Here is an 8,529-nt window from a genome sequence, read left to right on the forward strand (position 1 = left end):
TGTATGGTGAAAGCAGTGTGTGTTTGTGTTGTGGTTTTAGTGTATTTACGGTGAATGCAGTGTGTGTGTGTTTGTGTTGTGGTTTTAGTGTGTTTATGGTGAATGCAGTGTGTGTTGTGGTTTTAGTGTGTGTGTATGCAGTGTGTTTGTGTTGTGGTTTTAGTGTGTTTATGGTGAATGCAGTGTGTGTTGTGGTTTTAGTGTGTGTGTATGCAGTGTGTTTGTGTTGTGGTTTTAGTGTGTTTATGGTGAATGCAGTGTGTGTTGTGGTTTTAGTGTGTGTGTATGCAGTGTGTTTGTGTTGTGGTTTTAGTGTGTGTATGCAGTGTGTTTGTGTTGTGGTTTTAGTGTGTGTAAATGTGGGGGCTGTATGTAAAATAGGGGGGTGGGAGGGGAGCTTTTTTGGTTGCATTTACATTTTATGCCTCCCTCCCTGCTTCTTACCTGGCCAGGGAGGGGGGAGATCGCATCCCTGGTGGTCCGGTAGTCTGGTAGAGGGAGAGAGCCGCTGTAGAATGCAGACGTGGACCAGCCAGCACATCTTAACACTCCAGCAGTTCCTGCCTGTAAGTCTCGCGAGCTGTGTCTGTTTGCCGCGTGGAGCGTTGCCATGGTAACCCGTGACAACGCTCTGCCGGCCGCGGAGCTCGCAAGAGTTATGGGCAGGAGCAGCTGGAGCGTTAAGATGTGCTGGCTGGTCCACGTCTGCATTCTACAGATAGCCGGGGGCCGCAGGTGAACATATAGATAGCGATAATCGCTATCTATATGTGCACAAATGAAATGTGGGGCCCGGGCCTCCCTGAGCAGTCCGGGCCCCCCAGGACCGCCGGGCCCATGACAACCGTTATGGTTGTCATGCCCTGATGGCGGCCCTGCCCTTATCGAATGAAGTCCACTGTGGCCAATTGTCCCAGTATGTGACTGCTAGCGGCCTTTCATTACCATAAACAGATTCTTCTGGTCTAGTGATGTGTGATCATCCACGCACTGTCTTTTTTATTTTTTATTTTTACTTTTGTTGTGCAGTATGAGTTACAAACATGCCTGTTATGCCACGACAACAGTCACAGGTACATCAACGTAAACATTGTCCTGACATTTTTATAAACAGATATGAGGACTAATAGGTGAGTATATGCGATCAATGTTAAATGTATGCAAGTTGTAAAGCGTTAAATAACAGGCATAATTAACTCATTGCTATCCAGTGTACAGTTAGTTTATGGCTGTTCATGAAAGATCAGGATGCAGCTCCCCGTGCCGTGTAGGGAGCTAAATTAACATGGTATATAACTATATAAAGGGTGTCTCAGTGTTGGCTGTGGACATTTTGTCGTTCGATACCCCTAAAGGCTATTGGCTAGTGTCCCCAGTATCGATACCCCTACAGGCTATTGGCTAGTGTCCCCAGTATCGATACCCCGACAGGCTATTGGCTAGTGTCCCCAGTATCGATACCCCCTACAGGCTATTGGCTAGTGTCCCCAGTATCGATACCCCCTACAGGCTATTGGCTAGTGTCCCCAGTATCGATACCCCGACAGGCTATTGGCTAGTGTCCCCAGTATCGATACCCCTACAGGCTATTGGCTAGTGTCCCCAGTATTGATTCCCCTACAGGCTATTGGCTAGTGTCCCCAGTATCGATACCCCGACAGGCTATTGGCTAGTGTCCCCAGTATCGATACCCCTACAGGCTATTGGCTAGTGTCCCCAGTATCGATTCCCCTACAGGCTATTGGCTAGTGTCCCCAGTATCGATACCCCTACAGGCTATTGGCTAGTGTCCCCAGTATCGATACCCCTACAGGCTATTGGCTAGTGTCCCCAGTATCGATACCCCCTACAGGCTATTGGCTAGTGTCCCCAGTATCGATACCCCTACAGGCTATTGGCTAGTGTCCCCAGTATCGATACCCCTACAGGCTATTGGCTAGTGTCCCCAGTATCGATACCCCTACAGGCTATTGGCTAGTGTCCCCAGTATCGATTCCCCTACAGGCTATTGGCTAGTGTCTCCAGTATCGATACCCCTACAGGCTATTGGCTAGTGTCCCCAGTATCGATACCCCTACAGGCTATTGGCTAGTGTCCCCAGTATCGATACCCCTACAGGCTATTGGCTAGTGTCCCCAGTATCGATACCCCTACAGGCTATTGGCTAGTGTCCCCAGTATCGATACCCCTACAGGCTATTGGCTAGTGTCCCCAGTATCGATACCCCTACAGGCTATTGGCTAGTGTCCCCAGTATCGATACCCCTACAGGCTATTGGCTAGTGTCCCCAGTATCGATACCCCTACAGGCTATTGGCTAGTGTCCCCAGTATCGATTCCCCTACAGGCTATTGGCTAGTGTCCCCAGTATCGATACCCCTACAGGCTATTGGCTAGTGTCCCCAGTATCGATACCCCCTACAGGCTATTGGCTAGTGTCCCCAGTATCGATACCCCTACAGGCTATTGGCTAGTGTCCCCAGTATCGATACCCCTACAGGCTATTGGCTAGTGTCCCCAGTATCGATACCCCTACAGGCTATTGGCTAGTGTCCCCAGTATCGATTCCCCTACAGGCTATTGGCTAGTGTCTCCAGTATCGATACCCCTACAGGCTATTGGCTAGTGTCCCCAGTATCGATACCCCTACAGGCTATTGGCTAGTGTCCCCAGTATCGATACCCCTACAGGCTATTGGCTAGTGTCCCCAGTATCGATACCCCTACAGGCTATTGGCTAGTGTCCCCAGTATCGATACCCCTACAGGCTATTGGCTAGTGTCCCCAGTATCGATACCCCTACAGGCTATTGGCTAGTGTCCCCAGTATCGATACCCCTACAGGCTATTGGCTAGTGTCCCCAGTATCGATACCCCTACAGGCTATTGGCTAGTGTCCCCAGTATCGATACCCCTACAGGCTATTGGCTAGTGTCCCCAGTATCGATACCCCTACAGGCTATTGGCTAGTGTCCCCAGTATCGATTCCCCTACAGGCTATTGGCTAGTGTCTCCAGTATCGATACCCCTACAGGCTATTGGCTAGTGTCCCCAGTATCGATACCCCTACAGGCTATTGGCTAGTGTCCCCAGTATCGAATAACCCTACAGGCTATTGGCTAGTGTCCCCAGTATCGATACCCCTACAGGCTATTGGCTAGTGTCCCCAGTATCGATACCCCTACAGGCTATTGGCTAGTGTCCCCAGTATCGATAACCCTACAGGCTATTGGCTAGTGTCCCCAGTATCGATACCCCTACAGGCTATTGGCTAGTGTCCCCAGTATCGATACCCCGACAGGCTATTGGCTAGTGTCCCCAGTATCGATACCCCTACAGGCTATTGGCTAGTGTCTCCAGTATCGATACCCCTACAGGCTATTGGCTAGTGTCTCCAGTATCGATACCCCTACAGGCTATTGGCTAGTGTCCCCAGTATCGATACCCCTACAGGCTATTGGCTAGTGTCCCCAGTATCGATAACCCTACAGGCTATTGGCTAGTGTCCCCAGTATCGATACCCCTACAGGCTATTGGCTAGTGTCCCCAGTATCGATACCCCTAAAGGCTATTGGCTAGTGTCCCCAGTATCGATACCCCTACAGGCTATTGGCTAGTGTCCCCAGTATCGATACCCCTACAGGCTATTGGCTAGTGTCTCCAGTATCGATACCCCTACAGGCTATTGGCTAGTGTCCCCAGTATCGATACCCCTACAGGCTATTGGCTAGTGTCCCCAGTATCGATACCCCTACAGGCTATTGGCTAGTGTCCCCAGTATCGATAACCCTACAGGCTATTGGCTAGTGTCCCCAGTATCGATACCCCTACAGGCTATTGGCTAGTGTCCCCAGTATCGATACCCCTACAGGCTATTGGCTAGTGTCCCCAGTATCGATACCCCTACAGGCTATTGGCTAGTGTCCCCAGTATAGCAGCAGAGGCTATTGGCTAGTGTCCCCAGTATAGCAGCAGAGGATGGAGCAGAAGACATTTCAGTAGAGGAATTAGCATGTCAGCATTGCACAGCTTGACCTGTCTGGAGGTGTGTGCGAGGGGGGGGGGGGGGGGGGGGAAATCTTGCAGTTTTTAGTTTAACCCCATAAGGACCAAACTTCTGGAATAAAAGGGAATCATGACATGTCACACATGTCAGGTGTCCTTAAGGGGTTAAGGGAGATGAGTCACACCCTCTTTAGTTGGCTGCTGCAGGCGTGTATGACCCTACTGCGTGTTGATGAGTAGTGGCCTAGGTATCTCGCCGTCTCTAGTGCTGTCAGTGTGCCATCATGGCCTGCGATACAGTATGTCTGGGTGGTTAGGGGTCTTTCAGTCCCAGCGCCTGGGGGGGGTGGGCGGGAGGGGAGCTCTGTGCCCAGGTAGACTCCAGGTCAGGGTTTAGCCAGCGAGTTGTTATCTAAACAATATAAGCAATAATAAACATATTGATGTGTGTCATGCCAAGTACATTAAATTATGACTAAGCTATATCGCCCAGCGATCAATGGGTATCAGTGGGTGGTCAGCCCGAGTCTGACAGCACAGACCGGCTAGGATACCCAATACGTTAAACTAAACGATAAGCAATCGGTAATGAAGCAGAATAAAGCGCCACCATTGGGAATGCCCGGGGAGTCTGACTGTCCTCGTGATTCACGTTCTGCTCTGCACCTTATGTTCAGGTAGTTACAGCAACACTGGGGTCGGGTGTGAGGCCCAGCGGCACGGGCGGGACAGTTCTGGGGGGGGGTGCGAGCTATGCGGCCATGGAGCAGGGGGGGCGGGGAGCGGGGGGGAGCCATGGAGCAGGGGGCGGCCATGGAGCAGGGGGCGGCCATGGAGCAGGGGGCGGCCATGGAGCAGGGGGCGGCCATGGAGCAGGGGGAGCCAGGGAGCAGGGGGAGCCAGGGAGCAGGGGGGGGCCAGGGAGCAGGGGGGGCCAGGGAGCAGGGGGGGCGGCCATGGAGCAGGGGGGGCGGCCATGGAGCAGGGGGGGCGGCCATGGAGCAGGGGGGGCGGCCATGGAGCAGGGGGGGCGGCCAGGGAGCAGGGGGGGCGGCCAGGGAGCAGGGGGCGGCCAGGGAGCAGGGGGGGCGGCCATGGAGCAGGGGGCGGCCAGGGAGCAGGGGGCGGCCAGGGAGCAGGGGGGGCGGCCATGGAGCAGGGGGAGCCAGGGAGCAGGGGGGGCGGCCATGGAGCAGGGGGCGGCCAGGGAGCAGGGGGCGGCCAGGGAGCAGGGGGCGGCCATGGAGCAGGGGGAGCCAGGGAGCAGGGGGGGGCCAGGGAGCAGGGGGGGGCCAGGGAGCAGGGGGGGCGGCCATGGAGCAGGGGGAGCCAGGGAGCAGGGGGGGGCGGCCATGGAGCAGGGGGAGCCAGGGAGCAGGGGGCGGCCAGGGAGCAGGGGGGGCGGCCATGGAGCAGGGGGAGCGGCCATGGAGCAGGGGGAGCCAGGGAGCAGGGGGGGCGGCCATGGAGCAGGGGGCGGCCATGGAGCAGGGGGCGGCCATGGAGCAGGGGGCGGCCATGGAGCAGGGGGCGGCCATGGAGCAGGGGGCGGCCATGGAGCAGGGGGCGGCCATGGAGCAGGGGGCGGCCATGGAGCAGGGGGCGGCCATGGAGCAGGGGGAGCCAGGGAGCAGGGGGGGGCCAGGGAGCAGGGGGGGCGGCCATGGAGCAGGGGGAGCCAGGGAGCAGGGGGGGGCGGCCAGGGAGCAGGGGGGGCGGCCATGGAGCAGGGGGGGCGGCCAGGGAGCAGGGGGCGGCCAGGGAGCAGGGGGGGCGGCCATGGAGCAGGGGGAGCCAGGGAGCAGGGGGGGCGGCCATGGAGCAGGGGGCGGCCATGGAGCAGGCGGCGGCCAGGGAGCAGGGGGGGGCGGCCAGGGAGCAGGGGGGGCGGCCATGGAGCAGGGGGGGCGGCCATGGAGCAGGGGGGGCGGCCAGGGAGCAGGGGGCGGCCAGGGAGCAGGGGGGGCGGCCATGGAGCAGGGGGGGCGGCCAGGGAGCAGGGGGCGGCCAGGGAGCAGGGGGGGCGGCCATGGAGCAGGGGGAGCCAGGGAGCAGGGGGGGCGGCCATGGAGCAGGGGGCGGCCATGGAGCAGGCGGCGGCCAGGGAGCAGGGGGCGGCCAGGGAGCAGGGGGCGGCCAGGGAGCAGGGGGCGGCCATGGAGCAGGGGGAGCCAGGGAGCAGGGGGAGCCAGGGAGCAGGGGGGGCGGCCATGGAGCAGGGGGAGCCAGGGAGCAGGGGGGGCCAGGGAGCAGGGGGGGGCAGGGAGCAGGGGGGGCGGCCATGGAGCAGGGGGGGCCAGGGAGCAGGGGGCGGCCATGGAGCAGGGGGAGCCAGGGAGCAGGGGGCGGCCATGGAGCAGGGGGAGCCAGGGAGCAGGGGGCGGCCATGGAGCAGGGGGTGCCAGGTACCCGGGTGGGGGATTCATTATTCTCCACCCGGGTCTATTAAAAAAATAATAAAATCGCGGCAGAGGGGGCGGGGCTAATACCTCCCGAAGCCCCTGCTGCACAGGAAGAGGGAAGGAGTCCCTGCTTCTCAATCAGCCAACTGCATCCACTGGAAAGAGGTAAGTGTGTGTGTGTGACTGTCTGTGTGTGTGTGTGTGTGACTGTCTGTGTGTGTGTGTGTGTGTGTGACTGTGTGTGTGTGTGTGTGACTGTCGGTGTGTGTGACTGTCGGTGTGTGTGTCTGTCGGTGTGTGTGTCTGTCGGTGTGTGTGTGTGTGTGTGTGTGTGTGTGTGTGTGTGACTGTGTGTGTGTGTGACTGACTCTGTGTGTGTGACTGACTGTGTGTGTGTGTGACTGACTGTGTGTGTGTGTGTGACTGTCTCTGTGTGTGTGTGTGTGTGTGTGTGTGACTGTCAGTCTGTGTGTGACTGTCAGTCTGTGTGTATGGGACTGTCTGCCTACCTGTGTGTGTCTGTCACTGTGTAACTGTCTGTGTGTGTATAACTGTATGTGTGACTGTCTGTGTATATGACTGCCTGTGCCTGTGTGACGTTCTGTGTGTGACTCTAATTGTGTTTGTCGCTGTAGCTGTGCCATTGTGTGTGCCTGTATGTGTGACTGTCTTTAACTGAGTGTGTGTGTGTGTGTGTGCACATCTGTCAAGCCGCACTTTGACTGACAGATGCTCACTCACTGACACACACTCTCATATACACTGACAAACAATGACATACACACACACTATTACTTGGACACACACTGACAGATGCACACTCTCACTGGCAGATGCACGCACTCACTGAAAGATGCATGCCCCCACTAACAGACACTCACTGACCGACACATACACACTCACTCACAGACACACACACATTCATTTACAGACACACACGTTTACACACTTAGACACACACACACACACACATTCATTCACAGACGCACACACACATTCACTTAGACATACACACTCTCTCACACACACACAGACATTTCACCTAACACTCACAAACTAATATTTTTTAAATTCTATTTTAAATCCACCTAGCCTCCCTGGGAGAGCTGGAGCGATTTCTTACCTGCAGTCCAGTGTGGCTGCTGGGCGGGCAGGCAGGGGGCGCACAGGCTGAGTAGGCAGCGCTTAGTGATGCCGGGAGCCGGAATGACATCATATTCCAGCTCCCGGCTTCATTAAGCGACGCAGAGCAGGAAGAGCTCAGGTGAGTATGCTCCTTCGCTGCTCGCTGCCAGCCTCGGGGGGGCTCAAAGGTGGCCAGCGGGGGATCTGCCTGGGCGTTTGGCGGCTTTTTTTGCCTCCCCCTGCAAAGTGCTGCCCAAGGCAGATGCCTTGTTTGCCTCGCGATACACACGTCCCTGGTGCCTGTGTGTGTTACTGTATTCAGGCAAGTTGGTGGGGGGTGGGGCCCCGTGAAGACTTTTCACACAGGGCACCTAATTGCCTAAATACCCCCGGCCCTGGGGGTGTTGGTCAGTGAGGGAGGAATCTTGCCGTTTTTAGTTTAAGGGAGAGGAGTCATACTTTTGCTTCTGTAGAGGTGAACCCTCTTTAGGTGGCTCCTCCCCATGTTGTTAGGAGGTGAGCTGGGGGACTCGGCTGTGGTTTAGGTATAAGTTGTTTAGGTGTTTTTCCCCGTTTTTCCCCGTTTTTCTCGTTTGTGCCTCGGAGCTCCAGAATAGTACGACCGCTTGCCTCGGCTGCCAGGCTCCGCCCCCCTGTCAGTCTCCTTTTTAATGTTACCCATATCTTGTTAAGGTAGGTGGGAGGGAGTTTCCCCTGAATTTAAAGCACTATTTACCAATAATTCTGCATTTTTTCATTGTGGGTATATCTCCGCACACCTTGTAAACACTGCAGATGTCTTGTCTGAAGCCGTTGCAATCCGTCCCCTTTAACCCCAGAAAAGACTTTAAGATCCATGTGTTGGGGAAAGGACCCCATTTGGAAGTTTCTGATCTTGTGTGCAGCGTTCCAATGGAGAGATTGTGGGAGGAAGGGCCCTGTGGACGCGCTTGCTCATGCTGTCACTTGGGGAGAAGACAGAGCTAACAGAAGATATCCT

Source organism: Pelobates fuscus, chromosome 12 (genome assembly GCF_036172605.1).
Source record: "Pelobates fuscus isolate aPelFus1 chromosome 12, aPelFus1.pri, whole genome shotgun sequence".
NCBI classification, from domain to species: domain Eukaryota; kingdom Metazoa; phylum Chordata; class Amphibia; order Anura; family Pelobatidae; genus Pelobates; species Pelobates fuscus.